General features: G+C 40.0%; 1 protein-coding gene across 4 annotated transcripts in view; it reads right to left on the bottom strand.

Moving 5' to 3' along the window:
- The window catches only part of SCMH1 (Scm polycomb group protein homolog 1), a 189,939-nt gene extending 177,116 nt beyond the window's left edge, over positions 1-12,823 (bottom strand). For 2 of the 4 annotated variants that reach the window (XM_081308951.1, XM_081308952.1), the window contains exon 1: positions 12,616-12,814. The gene's annotated coding sequence lies outside the window, so the exon portion shown is untranslated. Of the gene's footprint in view, positions 1-12,615 lie in introns of all 4 variants that reach the window. The other 2 variants (XM_081308957.1, XM_081308956.1) reach the window with 2 other exon arrangements.
- Positions 12,824-18,937: the final 6,114 nt, after the last annotated feature.

Here is an 18,937-nt window from a genome sequence, read left to right as displayed (position 1 = left end):
CAAATAATGGTACTCTTTTCAATTATCAAGCAATAATATGTGGTAAGAATTTTTGCATCTATCTCAATGCTCTCTGTTGAAAAGCACTTAGCATATTTTTTGGCACCTACATGTATGATACTGAAGTGGAAAAATTTTATGAGACATCCACTTAGCATACACTTTGGTACATAAATCAGTAGACCACAATTTGTCCACTTCATGAAAATACTCTACCATATTAGAAATGTCATTTTATGAAGAAATGTATTTTAACTAAATCCCAAAGAAATAGCATATAATTTCTATTAGAACAGTTTTATATTTATAGAAAACTATACAGATAGTTCAGAGTTCCCATATGCCTTGCACCCAGTTTCCCTTAATATCTTACATTTGTATGGAACATTACATTAGTTTCAGTTCATGAACTAATACTGCTACATTATTATCTAAAGTCCACACTTTATTCAGACTTCCTTAGTTTTTTCCTAACTTGTTGTTGTTGTTGTTCCAGGATCATATCCAGGGCATTATAATACATTTAGTTGTCATGTCTTTGGCTCTTGTTGGCTGACAGTTTCTCAGACTTTCCTTGTTTGATGACCTGTATAGTTTTTGAGGAGTACTGTTCAGTTACTTTGTAGAATTGTTCCTTGGCCAGGATTTGTCTGATGTTAGACTAGGGTTGTCTCCTGATTAGACTAGGGTTACAGTTTCGGTAAGGAAGAGCACTGAAGTCAAATTATAATACTTTCACTTGGGTAATAAACTGAAGGAAAAAAACCTATCTTATTCTCCTTTGTATCATTAGTAAGCAGTTGGTAAATGTTTGTTGGTTGAGAATGGGAAAGTAGAGGCAGGCAAAGATTGAAAGTGTATATATATTTTGCAATTTATTAACATATGGGCACCCACCATAACAAGGAAGCTATTTCATATATTTGCTCAAATTAAAACAAAAAACTTGACTCTGATTCACTAAAGCATTTCATTCTTCTATTCAGCTTACATGAGATAACTAGTTTAACAAAAAGGAAAGTTTTATTTTGGCTCACAGTTTGGGTGGTTTCAGCCATGATCAATTGGCCCTGTTTTGGGACTATGGTGTGGCAGGACATCACGGTGGCAGAACAAAGTTACTTCATAACCAGGAAATGGGGTGTCAAGGTCTCACTATCCCCTTTTGAGGCACACCCCCAGATAACCCAAAGATCTTCCTCTAGGCTTCACCTCTGAAAGCTTCTAACACCTCCCAATAACACCAACCTGAGGACCAAAACTTCAACACATAGGCCTTTGGGGGACATTTTAATATCCAACTACAATATCAGGGATCTTTCTAGTTTGCCTAAAAAACCGTTTGGTCAGATAGAATATATTCAGTCAAAAAATACATATGACAATTCTCCTAAGTAAACCTTGCTGCCTGCACTGATACTCTCAAAATTATATAACACTGCTTAGGAAATGTACATGGTGAAATAGAAAGAACATTGTGGTTGAATCAGACTGGTCCAGGTGTGAATCTGAGACTTATCACTTATAAATTGCATAATCTTGCAAGATATTTCTCAGTTCTAGTTTCTTCATGTATAGAACAGAATAATGCCTAGTCTGTAGGCAGATAGAAGAAAATAATATGGTTTGCTTATTTCAATATATCTAACAGATTCTCAAAACAGTTTACTCTTTTTGTTGCATATAGTACCTTACATAGAATAGGTGTGCTTTAAAAACTTTCTGGAATAAGACAAAATATGCATAAACAGGGTTAGGGCTGTAACTCAGTGGTAGAGCACTTGCCTAGCATGTGTGAGGCATTGGGTTCCATCCTCAGCACCACATATTAATAAATAAAATAAAGGCCCATTGACAACTAAAAAAAATTTATATGTACAAACAAACACAGAAGATGCTGGTTGTCTAATTCATGCCTGATATATAGCAGCCACTCAAATATTTGCTGATTCTGCCATCATGTTTCCTTATCAAGAGTCAAGAGAACAGATCCCAATTTTATGACCCTTGCCAAACCACTCCTTTCTTTGAACCTCAGTTTCTTCACTGAACAATTGGCCTAATTGTCACAAAATTTGAGAGTTGGGAAAGATCTTAGAAATCACCTTATTGCAACCCCTTTGCCCTAAGTGAGTAGTAAACTGGGTCTTAAATTGGACTCTTAACCATCAAGCCAGGTAGTAATCTCTGAAAACTGTGCTACTTATAAGATCTCTTTCACCTTATGAAATACTTGGGCTCAAACTGATTTTTAGAATATCATTCTATTCTGCAAATCCACTAAATCAATAAACAGGATAAGTTACACCTTATTAAAACCAGAAGGTATAGTAGAATAAACAAATTGTCACTATTAATTCTAGTTAGCTAAGAGAAATTATGACTGTACTCTGCAAAGGATCAAAATTATTTCACAAAAATACTGTTCTATTTAATAGTCCTCAATTCAATCTTCTTTGTAATTAAATGGAATTATAATCACTGGTCTATGGAACAAATAGGTTGAACAACTAGTATTCTCAGATTTCCACATCTCTGTTCTTGGTATCCCTTACTGTACCTTAGAGAACATTTTTTTTTTAAATAATCAGTGCCCTCTTTTAAAAAATATTTCTATTTATCTCCCTAGGGCCTTTCAAACTGCTAACTATTCTTTTCTTTTTGAAATTTACTGCTGTTCCCCTTGGCATTCAAAACATCACTTTCCCCTGATTTTGCTTATAGTATAAGTTTATTGGTCAAGAATACATATCTGGATCTACCACTTGCAAGTTCTGTGACCTTGGACAGGTGACTTAACTTCTATGTGCCTGTTTAGTAAGTGCTATACATATATATATGCCGCTGTTGTTATTCCTCTTCTTAGTCATTGCTGCATTTCTTTGACCTCCATGATTCCATATGGCTGATTCCATTCAATCAAAGAAATCTTTAACCCTTCCTATCTGAAAGGCCATTGTTCTTCTTCTCAATACCTTCATCTGAACATTTAAGATCCAGTTCAAATGTCATCCTCCTTTCTCTAGGGATCCAAAGATCACCTTCCTCCTCTGTCTTAGAATCAACCATTCTTGCTCTTATTCTCATAATACTTTGAATATATTTCAGAGCACTTGTTATATTAGACTGAATGAGGATACCCATATTAGGCCATTTTAAATTTATAAAACCAGAAATTTTATATGATTTATCCTAATAATATCTCTTTACATCCCCCTTCCTCCTTGTATTACACTCGTAAAAAGGGCAATAAGCTATTATTCTCTTTAAATACTATTTAATTAAATAGTTCAGATTCATTAAAAAAGTAAAAATAATAATAAGTAGACAACTGTATATTCATAATTCAGTTGAAATGCAATTTAAGCTTTATATAAGTGTGTTCTGCCATTAATTTATGCAATTAATATATATTAATAACTATAAGCTTAAAAAATAAAATAAAATTGTAGTATTCATCTTTGTTACAGTACACTGTATATGGCAGCAATTAGATACATCAATAACTGTTGAATGAATGAACAAATACAAAGAAATCAGACAATGTTTCTAAACTCCTATATTCCCTTAATGTGGAACTATAAACCTGTTAGAATTATGCCTTTTAGATTTTATAAATTTTTATTCTCCCAAATTTATTAATTTTTAAAGAAACTAATTGATTTTATTTATTTGGAGATTTTCATTGTCCCTTAAGGTAACTAAACACACATCAGGGCACCACATAATCAGGACTGGAGTCTAAAATTCTAAATCATCTGACCTCTTCTTAAATATTTTCAAAAACAAGTATGCAAATTCATGTTTTCTATTATACTTAACAAAGGCATAGTGGCTAAAATAGCTTTATTTCCATCATGTTTGAATGTCCCAGATGAAAAATCTACATAAGCATGATGTGAAGCAATTATAATAAATAAGAAAATACTTGGGAATGAGCCCATAATAAGTCAATGAACAACAGGCATAGTAGTTAAAATGAATATACATATATAGGCTTTCATTTTAAAAGGGAACAATTATATTATTTATAGTAAATACAAAGGCAAAAATAATGCAGCAGCCTTCACATGCTTCAAATTTTAAGAAAATTAACTCATGATGACTTGTTGGAGAAACAATAAGAGGTTCAAACAGCACATGGTTTTAAAAAGGCAGTCTAAAGAGACCAGGAGTTATTCTGGACAACACACAAAATCTACAGGGAGAAGACCTAGATATGAGGAGTTAGTCCTGACACTTACTCTTTGCAGCTGGACACAACATTTACTCCATCTGCACTTTAGTTTCTTATCAGAAAATAGGGTTTACAATGACCTTGCATCCTACCTAACAAGATTATTATATATTTCAAATTATATAGGAAAATGTATGTGACATTATCCTTTAATACTCTGTGACTGTAATTATCTATCCTTCCATACTCTTGCTGCTACTATACCTACACTATCCATGCAACCCCTAGGCATAACCAGATATTAACTTCTCAGAGAAGGATTCTGTATTAGTTTGCTAGGGCTGCTATGAACAAATACCACAGACTGTGCAGCTTAAACAAAATAAATTTATTTTCTCTCAGTTCTGAAGTTTGGAAGTCCATAATCAGTATGTCAGCAGAGAAGATTTCTTTTGAGGTCACTCTCATAGGCTTATAAATAGCGGTATTCTCCCCCTCTATCTTCACATGGTTTTCCCTCTGTTTATGTCTGTGTCCTAATCTCTTCTTACAAAGACTCAAATTAGGGCCTACCCCCTTGACTTTATTTTACCTTAAATATCTCCTTAAAGGCCCTATTTCCAAATATAATCACATTCTGAAAAACCAGGGGTTAGATCTTCAACATATGAATTTTGGGGAGATATAATTCAGATTATAACATATATAGATATCCTACCATAGCACATCACCATTACTATGATACTTACTATACTGTAATATAATTTTCATTCTTGACTCCCTGAATAGGCCATGAATGCTTTCACAGCACTAAATATTTCCTGGTTTTCTGTCTTCTAAGTGTCTAGTGCAGAACATATGTTCAAAAGAATGCTCCAATAAACTGCTGATAATTGAATCTATAATACTTTTTACTGAGAAACAATTAGAATTGATCTATCCCATGAAAACTTACTAAACAAAGTTTATAATATTCCAAGGATTTACAAAAAAAAAGGATGAATTTTCACTCTTATTCTCAAAGCAGCTCTATGTCCAAATTCCCATACTTTCTATCTCATCTTCCATCCTTAAATTATCTATGTTGAGCTTTCCTCAGGCAATGAATTTGGAGGCTTTATACAACCATCCCAGAAATTAGTGAATTTTTCCTCTGCCTCTGAATTTCTACAGTATTTATGCACTTAGGTAGCATTTAACTTGATATCGTTTAAGAGTTAGTTAAGCATATCTTACTTTCCTCCACTCGATAGTGAGTTTTCCGAGAAAAATAACTATGTCTTATTTCTTATTCCTCTCTATTTAAGTGATCAACAATAACCACTGAATGAACTCTTGAATTTTCTCTAAACCAGAGGCACCCCTCAGGAAGAGAGGAGGTAAAGTAGAAAAAGTGACAAAAATGTTGGGTACAATTTGGGACACAATGACTTTGCCAGACTTCATGCATAACTATTAATGAAGCTGTCTATAGGCAGCAAAAGGTAAAGTCTAAGACTCCGAAGAGGTATCTTGACCGTAGACAAAAATTTGAGTCATTAGTACACAGACACTATTAGAAGCCAAGTGACTGGATGAGATTGTCAAGGGAATGAAGGTAAGAGGACCTAGGACCAAAAACACGCAACAGAAGCTCTCACCCAAAGAACACTTACAATGAAATAGCCAGGGAGGAACCAAACCACAAAAGTATACCAAAGCCCAAGGGAGGAAAAATTGTTTTAAGGAAGAGAGAACATTAAACAGGAATGTGAAATGATGCAGCAAAGGCCTAGAAATTGTTGTGCAGTGCCCCCCAATACACACACACACACACACACACACACACACCCCTTTGTCCCTATCAACACCAAGGAGGAGATTGATGACTTTGATCACAGAAGTTCCAGGGACTCTGCCCACTTCCTGTGTGAAATGGGCAAATTTCTAGATCTTTAAATCTCAGTTCCCTTCATCTGTAAAGTCAAGAGTTTATTACCTCCTCAGGAGTATTTTGAAAATTGAGATAATTTTAGCAATAATGGTAAAAGAAAAAATACATGATTATAACATATATAGCATTCTATAATTTGCTAGATACTGTCCTGAGCTTCTTCTTATACATTACCTCATTTAAATTTTTTTCATAAAACTTTTAGATGCTATAGCACCTAGCAAGTGCTATTATATCCTCAATTTCAGATGGAGAACTAAAGTCAGGGTATAGAAAGAAGAATCAGAAAGTTTTTATGTCAAATTTAAACAAACATTCAAGAGGCCTGAATATGAAGGGTAGGGTATTTATAAGATTGATTTTGTTAATAAGATTTATTAATAATTCTAAGCAGATTTAAATATAAAAGAAAATGTACACAAAGAGAAAATGAGCAGAAGGAGAAAGAGGTTGAAGGCAACAAAAAGATGGGGCTCAGAGATTTGGCCTTAAGTAAAAGGAAGAAGCAGAAAAGCATAAGTAGACAATTTTAAGTAATTTAGATTGCTAGCAGTCAAGTAAGACAGATCTCCTTTAATGATCTCTACTTTTTCTTTTAAGAAGCGGCAACACACGCTGAGAGTGAGAGGAGAAACAGGGCGATCAAAAACTGAAAAGAAAATAGGTTTGACATAAGACATGATAGAAAACAGGACACAGAAATGACTAGGTAGTGAAAGCCCAATGGCAGCAATCCATTAACTATGTGTTTTTCCTCCAGCAGGGTTAAATAGAACTGATATAGGCAAGAAGAGAGGGGTTAGGTTGATTCAACAAGGTCTGGGACCTTGCCCAGACAGGAACAGGAAAAATGGAGCATGAGAATAAAGGATAATGGCAAGAGAATTAACAAAATAGTGGTGTCTTAAGATAATCAAGCTATAGTGGGAAGTGAGTGAATATAGATTTTGATAGTGGGAAAAATCAAAGTTCAGGTAGGAGAAGAAATTTTGAACAAAGCTGCATACCTTCATGTGTAATTTCAGAGGTGGACCATCTCTGAATGACAAGGTCCAAGGCATGACTATGGAAGTTGATTAGCTAAAGAGATGATCGCTTGAGTTGAAGAGGGCAACATGTTGGGAAAGAAATCATCCATGTTAACACTGGAGTCAATCAGGATGAGGACAATAATTGAGGTGGGAAGGCAGATCATGTGTGTGCCATGATATAAAAGATCTAAAAGTGATGATCTATTTATCAGAAGATGAGGATGATATAACCCTCATGCCAGGGAGCATGGGGGTTTAAGATGATGATACCTGGATAGTGATGTGTAAAATATTAGTTATCCTCCTCTCCCCCTACTCTCTTGATTGGAGGGATGTAGTAGAATGAGCTGCATCCATTGCAACCATTTAAAAGAGATTCAGAGCAAACAATATGCTCTTCAGGTCTCTGAAGAACCCTGGCTTCAACTTAAGGTCAGGACACACAAAAATAACCAGTAAAATGGTTAACAATGTAGGAAACAGGAGATTGAGAGAGAAAATGGAAAAATTTGAGAAAGAGCAAACAAGAACAGTTGGGAAAGAGGAAGAGGAAGCCAGAAAAGCACAAGAATAACAGTTCAGAAGATGAAAGATGACTGAAGAGGCTGGAACAAAGATAAGGTGATAAGACTTGCTGGGTTTATTTAGCCATAAAGTTATCAAAATAATTAGTTCTAGAAAATGTGTCTTGGCTACAGTTAACATTAAGGCCTTGACAAAGGTATCAGTTACAAATAGGGAGGTAGGGACTCAACATTTTTGTTCCTAACATGTGAAAAACACTGTGTCAAGGACTTGAACATGCCATCTTTCTTAAATTTAACAGCTACAACTTCCCTTGTTTTGTAAGTCAGAGAACTGAAGATCTGAAAGTCAAAGTGATCTGTCTCCAGTTGTACAGTTAATTTTTGGCGACACTGAGGAACCCAGGCTTCTTTTCAAATCTAAATAAGTAAGATGAAGTGAAAAACAAATCAGAGCATTTTGGTCATTTTCTATTGATGAGATCTGGTACATTTCTTAACTCCACTAAGTCTACTAAACAAGGTGACTGCAAAGATTAAACTACAGATTCAAAACAAATCCTAGTGGCTATTTTTTTTAAATTAAAATTGGCCTACATAGTAACTTACTTTCAAATGTGGAATTTCTTATTTGGTATCCTTCAGAAAAAGAATCTGAAGTTCTAAATTAATGACTATAAATTTTACACATAGTAAACTGAGGTAGGGAGAGGATGTATAAGCTATGGTGTCTAGTATATCTAGAGTCAAATCCAAACTTCATAGTTTCATATCTGTAATATAATGAATGGTCCCACACCTTTTCTTTAGCTACATATTATACTACTGACTTACATAAATATAATACTCAAACTTGTGGCAGCTATTACTTCTTAACAAACATACTCTATACTTGACCTTACTTTGCATCTCTAACTAAATTCTTTCTTGGTCTATTGAAATTTGTTCTCCAAGGTCCAAATGAAATTCTTCTAGAATATAACCTTGTTTCCAAATGTTGAGAAATGATGGCTTCTTCCTCTGAACTTTTAAATCTTTCTGATTTTACTTCTCTTAGAGTACATACTATATCATGCCTTGTAATTTAGGTAAGTATGAAAAAATTTTCATTTCTTCTGGCAGAGCATAAGCCTCTTAAAGCTAGATGGAAGGGAACCAACATTATTTTGCAACTATAAGATGTCTGTTGCTTTTCCCGTGAATATATATTTTTAGTGTAATCTTTATGACACCCTATGAAAAAGGAATTTTCTTTTTACAGATAAGGACCTTGAATGTCACAGAGGCTAAACAATTCACTTACAGTCATAAGGCCGGTAAATGACAAGAGTCTAGATATGAATTCTAATCTTTCGAAATCTAAAACCTTGGCACTTTCTGAAATACTCTGCCCAGTGACCATGGGTAGATCCTCACTGATTTATCTGTTTCCTGTCCACCCACTAATCATCAGAGGAAAACCTTTTGTCATTACATATTAGCAGAAAAAATTGATATGGGGTATTGCCCTCCTACTTTTCAAAACTAAGAACAAACTCTTCAGAGCAAAGAGAATGATTAATACGAATCCTGAATAAAGATGAAGTGATAAGAACTCTGCTTGCAGGAGAAAGCAGTCAAAAACCATTATTTTTCCACTCCTGTTTAAAAACTCCTCCTCCTTTGAGGTTTGCACCATCTGGCTATACCATTCTCCACCCCACCTCCTCATCTGTCATCTACCACCCTCCTGATTAATTCCTATTTTTACTGCACCTGGGTCACAATCTTCCTCTCTTCCCCACATCCCATCATCCTAAATCACTTCACTATCCACACATGATGGTTTCAATATATACCAGCCTCAGAGTTCCTTGCTATACTTAGCTTTGCTGACCTTAATTTCTACTGTATTTCAGCTACCCACACACAGAGACCTAGCTGTTACCTACAACAGCTCCAAATCAGACAACTTAACTCCATGTTTATATATAATTAATATATATGTATATATCTTTTTTTAGTTATTCATGAACCTTTATTTTTACTTATTTATTTGTGGTGCTGATAATAAAACCCAGTGCCTCACACATGCTAGGCAAACGCTCTATTACTAAGCCACAACTCCTGCCCCATTCATGTTAATAATAAATTAATATTTCATTTTCTGACTACAGTACCCAGCTTACTTCCACTAAATTTACTCATTGAACTAACTCAAGCAATCACAAAATATTCAAGTCCAAAACAACTCATTGTACACTGTTTCCTGTCTCAGCCAATATTACCACCATCCACCTGATCACTCAAGCTAAAAACCTAAGCACCACATTAGACTTCTCATTCTCTCACATGCACATCCAATCACAAAGCCTCAGATTTTTTTCAAATTATCCTTTCCTCTTCTCCTATGACCACTTTTTAAAAATGCTATGTCAACCATGTCTTATTTTTAAAATATCACCCACTGAATTAATTTCAAGATTCTTATGCATAAAAGGCCCACAATGGTATGGCTTCTGCCTGTACTTCCAGCCTCACAATTTACACTTCTGTGTTTACTATTATATTCTTATCAGTCCCAAATTGCTGTGGTTCATTACACCAGCCATTTCTTTTCTCACACTGATTCCTCTACTCAAGCAGTTTTCTGTTTGACATATACTTTCTACTCATCATTGCCTACCTTACTCCTACTTATCATTTAAGATTTGGGTCACGTATCATCTCTTCCCAAAATGTTCCCTCAACTCCTAGGCTAGCCTAAAAGCACTAACTTTGGGTCAATCACAGCATCATATGCACAGCTCTTATTTTTCATTCCAAAAATGACCAATTTAAGCATCTAATTTGCCAGCTCCACAAAGATTAGTATTCATCTTTGTATGCTCAGCTAAGCACAGAGCATAGCATAGTGCTGAACATACTATCTATAATAAGTATATAAATGTAAAAGAATACAGTAGGTTTAATTTTTCAGTAGAATGTTCTCCTCTGTGCTTTCTCACTGGTTAGTTTCTCCTAACTTTAACTCCAAGTTCTTTGAAGGTTCAGAGTCTTTTCTGGATCTGTAGAGTTTTACACTGAATGGTGCTATACAAAAATGTACCCAACTTACATAAAAGGGAAACACAATTGCACAAACTAGAAATCAAAACTTGACATATGTGCTGCAAACTTCAAAACCACTTACCAATTTAAAAAATGAAGACATTAAGAACAAAGATAAAGAGCCAATTCTGACTGTTGGTATGTGCTTGTCTCAGTCATAAAAACAGTGAAACTTTGCTTAAAACTTGAACAGGGCCCCAGATACAAGATTTTATCTACAAGGCCATCACGTCCCTGCTGAGTTTCAGAAATTATTAATTTGCAGAGTTGTTTAGGCAGGGGTTTAGGAAATTGGTGAAAGAACCTTTTTAAAATAAAATTTAACCCCACTTACCTCTAAAAGCTAACTGATTTTTAAAAAGTAAAAAATAATGCTGTTAAGTGAGCAACAAAAAGTTGTTATTTTTCATATCAATATGGGGCCTTCTGCTGGCAGAAAAGGAGCAAAGAGTTCAGTGTAATAAAGCATTTTCCTCTCCAACCAAATATTAAATTGTAGTTTGGCACCAAACTAGGTCTCAATCTCTTTCAGAGTAAAAATAATAAGCTCTTCAATTCACATGGCACATTACAGTTTAAACCCCTTGGATATACATTAGTTCGTTTGATAAAGCATTTAGACATTTTGTTAAAGGCGGGGGAATGTGAAAATTTCCACGAAATAGAATCTCAGCTCCTGAGAACAATCACTACTGGATGGCTATTTTTTTTTCTTTTTTCAAGTTCAAAACACAGCACAGCAATGAGGAAGGGAAAGTACTTTTTATTATAGCAGGCCAATCCTTGGGGCCAAGGACCTTCCTATAGAAACTTAACAAGGTTTCATCTCTTTGGTCACATCAAGATCTTTGAAGAGAAATCATCCAGGGAGTGGATCAGAGAATTATCCAAGAGAAGACAAGCCTCAGAGGACGTGATTATTACCTTCAGATATCTTAACAGCTGGCCATAAGGGAAAAGATATAGGAAGAATGGGAGGCAGCTGTTTCTGTCAAGCTATAACCAAATCTGTGAAGGTACATACTGAATGGGTTTCCCTGGGAGCAGATCAGCTTTCCATCAATGGAAGAATTGTCCAAATACGTCCAATTTCTAGGGTACTACTCGGGATTTTGAAAGATACTTTGGCAGGGGATGGGAGAAAGGGACCCTGGATGACTTTCAGTTCCCTTCCTGTCTGCAGAAGTTCTGGGGTTCACCAACCCCTTTCAGTGCTGCGCCCACGTGTCCAGCCCTCCAGGGCTGCTGGCTGGCCTCGGTGCTAGCTGCGCCAGCCCGGTCTGAGGTTTGAAACCTGCTCTCCCGGGCCGCTTCTGGCGGGGCCCCGGGCAGGGGCAGGTGGCACACGTGAGTTCTCCCAGCCTGGAGATCCCTGGCTGACAGCTCCAGGCCTTCGCTCCCAGGACCCTCCGTCTTCGCCTGCCCGGGGACCAGGGACCGGCCGCCAGCACCGCAGGCATTGTCACCTCCGGCATCTGGGCAGTCCAACTGACCCACGCAGACAGACATCACGCAGACTCCTGCCCGCCCTTCCCCAGACCGCCCGGGCGCGGGCTGCCAGGACGCAGCGACCGCGCACCCGCCGCCCCGCGAGGCCGACCCTCAGCAGGGCCCCTGTGCTTGGCTCCAGCGTCCACCCTGGGCCCGGACGCACACGCAGCGCGGGCCGCCGGGGATCGCGGCTGGGCTGACACGGCCAGGGCAGGGCCGCGGACACGCAGGCCGCCGCGACAGACGGATGGGCGGCAGGGGCCGGGAAGGGCAGGCGCAGCGACCGCGCAGGTCCGTCGCCGGCTTCTGGTGGCCAGCGGCCCCTCAGGGCGCGGGCTCGGCGGGCGGCGGGAGCCGCGAGGCGCTTACCTGCGGGCGCGGCGGCGCGGGGCACGGGGCGGCTCACTCCCTTCCCGCCGCCATGTTTCCGCTGCGCAGGGAGCGAGCGAGGACGCGGGAAGGGGGCGGGCGGGCGGCTCCGGAGAGTGGCGGGCGGGCGGCGGGGGGCTCCACCGAGGCAGCGGCGGCGGCCGAGGGGGCGGGGGCGCGGGCTCCCCGGCCCCGCCCCGCCCGCGCCTCCCGCCGTGAGGTGGCGCGCGCCTGGGCCGTTGGGCTCGCGCCGGCGGGCGGGACGGCGAGGCGCGCGGGGAGGGGCGGCCGAGGGAGCGACCCCGCCCGGCCACCCCGCGCCTCCCGCCCGCGGCCCGGCTGGCGTCCGACCCACTGTCTAGTTGGCGTTTCACGCACCGGTAAACTGGCGCGCTCAGAGGGCTGGGGTTCGAATCCCGCGGCCGCGGGCAGCCGGCTGCGAGCAGCCCCGCCCCGCCGGCAGCTGACTGTGGTGACCTTGAGCGAGTTACTTCGCACCTCCGCGCCAACGCGGTCCTCTCTGACACCTTGGCGCTTAACCCCGAGGGCTAGTAGGAGGAAAAATATAAGTTAGTGCGCGTCAAGCCCAGGCCGATGGGCCGAGGGCCGAGGGCCGAGCGAGTGAGTATAAGCGGTTCCGGCGCTGTCCCTTCGGCTAGCGGGCAGCCTTGGCGTGCCACGCTCGGTGCACCGGGTCAAGCGCCCAGGGCTCCTCGCTGCAGTTCTGTTTCATCGCCACGTCGTTTCAGTCGCAGGTGACGCTCCTTGTGCAAGTCGCGCAGCTAGCAAATGACGTGCGGAGACTCCTGTCCACTTGGGCTCTGCCTGCAGGGGTGGGTCCCCGGAGGCCTCCTGGAGCCAAAGACATGCAAGCTGGCTCTGGAAGGAGTCTGCAGGGAAAGCTCATCTCAGGCAGAGGGAAGGTTGAGTGCCAAGGTATCAAGGCGTGGCAGGGACAGCTAGCTGCAGGGACTGGAGTGGGAGCATGTGAGAGACCTGGGGTACGCTGCTGCTGCCCTTGCAGTAGGGCAGGAGGTGAAAGGAGGGTCTAGTACGTTCTAGGTAGAGAGCTTCAATTTTATTTTCTAGGTCAAAGATTTCACAGTGTGGTCCTAGGTGACCCCTTCTAGGGGTCAGTGAACTAAAACAACAACACCAACAAACAAAAACAACAGTTTTTTGTCATTCTCACATGAGTGTACAGTGAGGCTTTCCACAGAACATACGATATCGCAACAGATTAAAGACAGAAGTAGATTTTAGAATCCAGCTGTCTTCGTTTAAGCCCGGTGTTGAAAGAAATTTGCACAAATGTAAAGCACCGCTCTTCTCATTAATTTATGTCTTAGAAAATATAATTATTTTTCGTTGAAAAATGTGCTTGTGCTATTATGTAATAGGTTTGTTATTGTAATTTTTGACGAATAAATTAAGTTTTTCAGTTTTGATTTTATATGGTAAATATAGAAGAAACACACTGCATAGAAAAAAGTCCTTTGAAGTCTTCTGTAATATTTTAGGAATAGAAAGGAGTCTTGAGACTGCAAGGTTTATGAATGCCTGCTAGGCAATAGGAAGCTCTTGGGGAGTTTTACTTAGGGAAATGACCTTCTCAGATTTGCATTTCAGAAAGAGCTTTCAAGACCCTAGTTAGGCCTGAGGGATGATTTCCTGCCCCTGGCAGGTTTTCAAGGCAAAGGGATAAAAACATGGAAATGCAGGGTTGATGAGCTACAGAGCTGGGATCCAGATGACTGGTCACTATTCCTGATTTGGTATTGCCTTTCCACCAGACACACTGCAGGTCAGGTGCCCCGTTTTACACCTTTGTTTCCACTTCACCCCCGTGTAGGGAGGGTTCTGCTGTTGGGTTCTGTGGCAGCTGCTGTTTGACCCAGAACACTGTGACCTCCCCTTATTGTCCACTTTCTGAGAAGTAATCAAGTCAGCCAGGCAGAAGGGAGGAAAGGAACAGGTTATCAGTGATGGTGTAGGTGGGCATGAGAGCCCTGGTGGAGTCCCCAAGACTGCACAGCTCAGAATATCCTTTACATGCTTCTAGGGCTCTTCAGATGAGTGAGAGGGAAACAATTGTGTCAAAATATCTGCTGTCTGGGAAGCTTTTTTTTTTTCTTTTTCTTTTTGAAGATATGTTTCCCAAAATGTTTATGTCAGATGAATCTCTTGTAAAAATACATTTAAAACTTCATTGGCTTTCTAATTTAAGCATACAGAAAGAAATTTAATATTTTCTAAACTCATGAACACAAATCAGTACCAAGCTTTATTATTAAGGAATCCCCTAGACTGTTAAGGAGTGAAGGACATGTAAATGCTGTGTTATGAGAGTTCTTGATGCTTTCAAGTTTCTAGTTGTCAGCTGTCACTTTTCTTGCTGTTATTATCCCTTTCCCCTTTCTGCCAGCTTCTAATCTGCTAAAACCAAGAAGGCAAAAAAAAAAAAAAAATCCAAGTTTACCAGAATTGTGTCAAACAGCCTCTGAGCATGGGTGTGAGGGACTGTCCTGGGATGGAACACTGAGAAGGCCTGCTGTGGAGAATTGTTCTTAACATCTCTAGTTTCTGTTCCTTCCCCTTTAAGATGAGATGATCATATACCCATCTCTCAAGTTGTTAAAAGGATTAACATTTAGCCTGTGTCATCAGCTCCCTGCCCAGACATTTTTTTTTTTTTTTTTTTTGTTCTCAGCACCACTTCTATTAGACAGTTCCACTTGGAGCTCCAAACTTTACAGGGTAAGAAGCAAAATCATGACTACCCTGAAGCTTCTTTTTCTGTGTTTCCCATTTCAGACAATGGCTCCACCGCAATCCCTGTGATGGTGTTTTAAATGTCTCCCTTTCCTCTTCCATATGCAGGGAATTTCCAAAGCGCACTGCCTCTGCTCTGGTGAACGTCCCATTCCCTGGATTGTGGGAACTTTAACCTAACTCTGGACTCTTATCTCCCAAACTTGCCTTGCATAGCTGCCAGATTTTGGAAGCATGATGTTTTCCCAGTTATTAAAACTCAGTAAGTCCTCTGCAGCTATAGGAGAAAGTCAAGGCTCTCCGTGATCTGCCCACAACCCTCCTTTCTAAATGCATTTCTCACTCCCCTCCTTTACTTCCCTTTTGATTCACTTGTATTCTAATTTGTACTTTTCTTGTCTTGGCTCTCCCATATACTCTTCTAACTTTTTAGAATGCCTTCCTCTCCATTTTCATGTATCTGAATCCTAACCATCTTTAAACACTCTGATTTTATAGTGCCTTCACAAAGCCTTCCACGATTCTCCAGCTTGAATTTAAGCATACAGAAAGAGTATGAAGAGCTTGAAGAGTCAGAGCATTCAGATAATGCTTGCTGTGATCCAGGCACTCTTCCAGTGCTTTACAAGTACTATTTTAACTAATTCTTGTGACATTTTGCTTCTTCACGACAAATGAATATGTAAGTAGCATTGTGTCAGCTTTTTTCACTGTGACAAATACCTGAGCATAACAACTTAGAGGGGGAAAGATTTGACTCGTAGGTTTCAGAAGTTTCAGTCCATGGTCAGCTGCTTTGGGCCTGAGTCAGGACATCAGGGTGGAGGGGTGTGGCAGAGCAAAGCTGCTTACCTTAAGGTGGTGGGGAAGCAAAGAGAGTGAGCAGAAGGGGCTGGGGCAAGGTTTAATCCCCAACAGCACTCCCCCAAGGACCCACTCCTTCAACTAGGTTCTACCTCCTACAGTTTCCACCACCTCCCAATAGTCCATTTAGCAGTGAATTCCTCAATGGATTAATCCACTGATGAGATCAGAGCCCTCATGATACAATTGTTTCCTAAAAGACACATGTTGAACATTGCTACACTGAGGAACAAGCCTTTAACACAAGCCTTTGGGAGTGCTTCATATCCAAACCACAACTATGATGATCTGTATTTTATAGATAGGAAAATCAAAGCTCAGAGAGGTGAAGTAACTTGTCCAAGGTCACACAGCCAGTAAATGGTGGAGCCACAGAAGAACCCAGGTATACCTGCTCCAGAGCCTGTTTTCCCAAGAGTGTCAATATGAAACAAATTCTCCTGCCTCTACTCCCATTAGCTTTCGTGGCAAGCCATATAAACCTCTCCTAGAACTTTCATTTTTTCAGTCCCATTACTGAGTAAGGAATCTTATTTTTCTCATTTACACAATAAGTTTCTTTTTTTTAATCTTTTTTTTTAGTTGTAGTTGGACACAATACCTTTATTTTATTTATTTATTTTTATGTGGTGCTGAGGATGGAACCCGTTGCCTTGCACGTGCTAGGCAAGTGCTCAACCACTGAGCCACAACCCCAGCCCAATACACAATAAGTTTCTTAAAAGTAGAATTAGGGTCTGGTCGGCAACAGTTCTGTGTAGATGCTTAGTAAGTTTTTTTTTTTTTTTTTTAATGAATGAGTATACAGTAAAAAGCTACAGCGAGAAAATAAACGTTTGGGAGCAGGATTGACAAATAATGTTCCTTGGGCCAAATCTGTCCCTTCTTCTATTTGCATTCTGTCTAGGAGTTAAGATTGATTTTTACATTTTTAAATGCTTAAAAAAATCAAAAGAGGAGTAATATTTCATGGTATAGGAAAATTATATGGGAAAGTTTTCTTGTAACTTAGCTTGCTTGTTATGGCTGCCTTTGTGCTACAGTGGGCCTAATGACACATGAAACCTAAAACATTCACTAACTGGCCCTTTACAGAAAATTTCTCCAACCCTCCGTCTTGAGCTATAGGTAATAACATGGAAACAGCCTAGAAAGAGTACTGATCAACAACCAAGGGATGAGCAGTAGGATGCCACTTGAAGTTTTAAAATAAAACAATGCCAGTTTTGTTGAGGGACACACACACACATATGATCAAAATATAATGAAAACAATAAACACCAAATTTAGGTAGTGACTCTCTTTGGGGGTTTGGGAGTGGAGATTTCATCAGGAAGGAGTCCACAGGGATTTTAACTGTTCCTAAATAGTCATGGTCATTAAATCACCCTTTTCTCTTTCATATTAAAATATAAAATGTTTTACAAGAAATGAATAAATGAGGGCTGGGATTGTAGCTCAGTGGTAGAGCACTTGCCTAGCATGTGTGAGGCACTGGGTTCAATCCTGTGCACCACATAAAAAATAAATAAAATAAAGGTATTGTGTGTGTCCATTTACAAATTTTAAAAAAATCAATAAATGAGGTTCAAAGACTTCCAGTTTGGCTGTTCAAAAAATATGTATGTTTGGCTTTCACATACAGCTAACATGTTAAGTGAAATCTAAATCCTGAGACTTCTGCTGTGCTGAGTGTGGAGTGGGTTATGAATATCATTTAGAACCTGGCAGCTTTCTATTTGCACGAGGGGGTCCTGATTATGATCCTCTGTGAGCAACACTCCTGGGAGGGAAGTCCACGTTAGCCAAGGTTGGGCAGGGGAGGCTGGCCTCCCTACTTTGTCTTTGGACTAGGCTGTGGTGCAATTGACTGGAAGGGAGTCTCCTCCTTCAGTACAAGTATTAGTCTCCGTGTCAGTCTATGCATCATTGGGAAAAGAAAATGGACAGAATCTTAAACTGCATTCCTGTGTCTCATTTAAACTTTCATTCCATATTAGCAACTGGGTTTCAAAATAATTAATTAGATGAGCTTAAAACCAAGGAGCTTAGTTGAGAAAGCAAGTATGTTAACAGGAGAACACTGTGTCATTAGTGTTCATCTTAGTCTCTATTGCTGTATGACAAATTAAAACAAACTTAGAGGTAACTAGTTCATAGTTCTGGAGCTTAGAACCCTAGTGTCATGTGGCTGGGTGCCTCAGTCTGGCTGGGCACAGAATCACGAGCCACTCAAACAGGAACAAAACTTTATTTTTGAAAAAGCCGCCAATACTCCGTACACGCCGGCAAGCCAAAAACCAGTCCACCCAAGCGCGCGTCTACCGGAAGGGGAGGCCAAGGTGAACAGCAGGAGTCCAATTTCCATATGAATGTAAATCTTAACATAATCATATCATCTCAATGGCTAGCTGGCGTCACCTTACAACCGAAAGTGCCATGCATCATATTATTTGCTTGTGGCTCCTAGCATCTGCCCCCTTCTGTTTAATCAAGCAACAGGCAATGTGGCTAGGGACCGTGCCTGTTAGGTATGTCCAATTTAACATATGGTTCTTACCCGTCATCGGAAAACTGACCTCTAGGCGTCAGCCTCCTGTCTTAGGTTGATACCACTGCAACTGAATCATACCCGTCACTGACTACCGGTCCAGTATATAGCCATACCTGTGGACAGGCCTACGCA

The sequence above is a fragment of the Spermophilus citellus genome, assembly GCF_964194105.1.
Source record: "Spermophilus citellus genome assembly, chromosome: 9".
Taxonomy (NCBI): Eukaryota; Metazoa; Chordata; class Mammalia; order Rodentia; family Sciuridae; genus Spermophilus; species Spermophilus citellus.
Note: the sequence above shows the minus strand (reverse complement) of the source record. Positions and strands in the feature narration are given on the sequence as shown.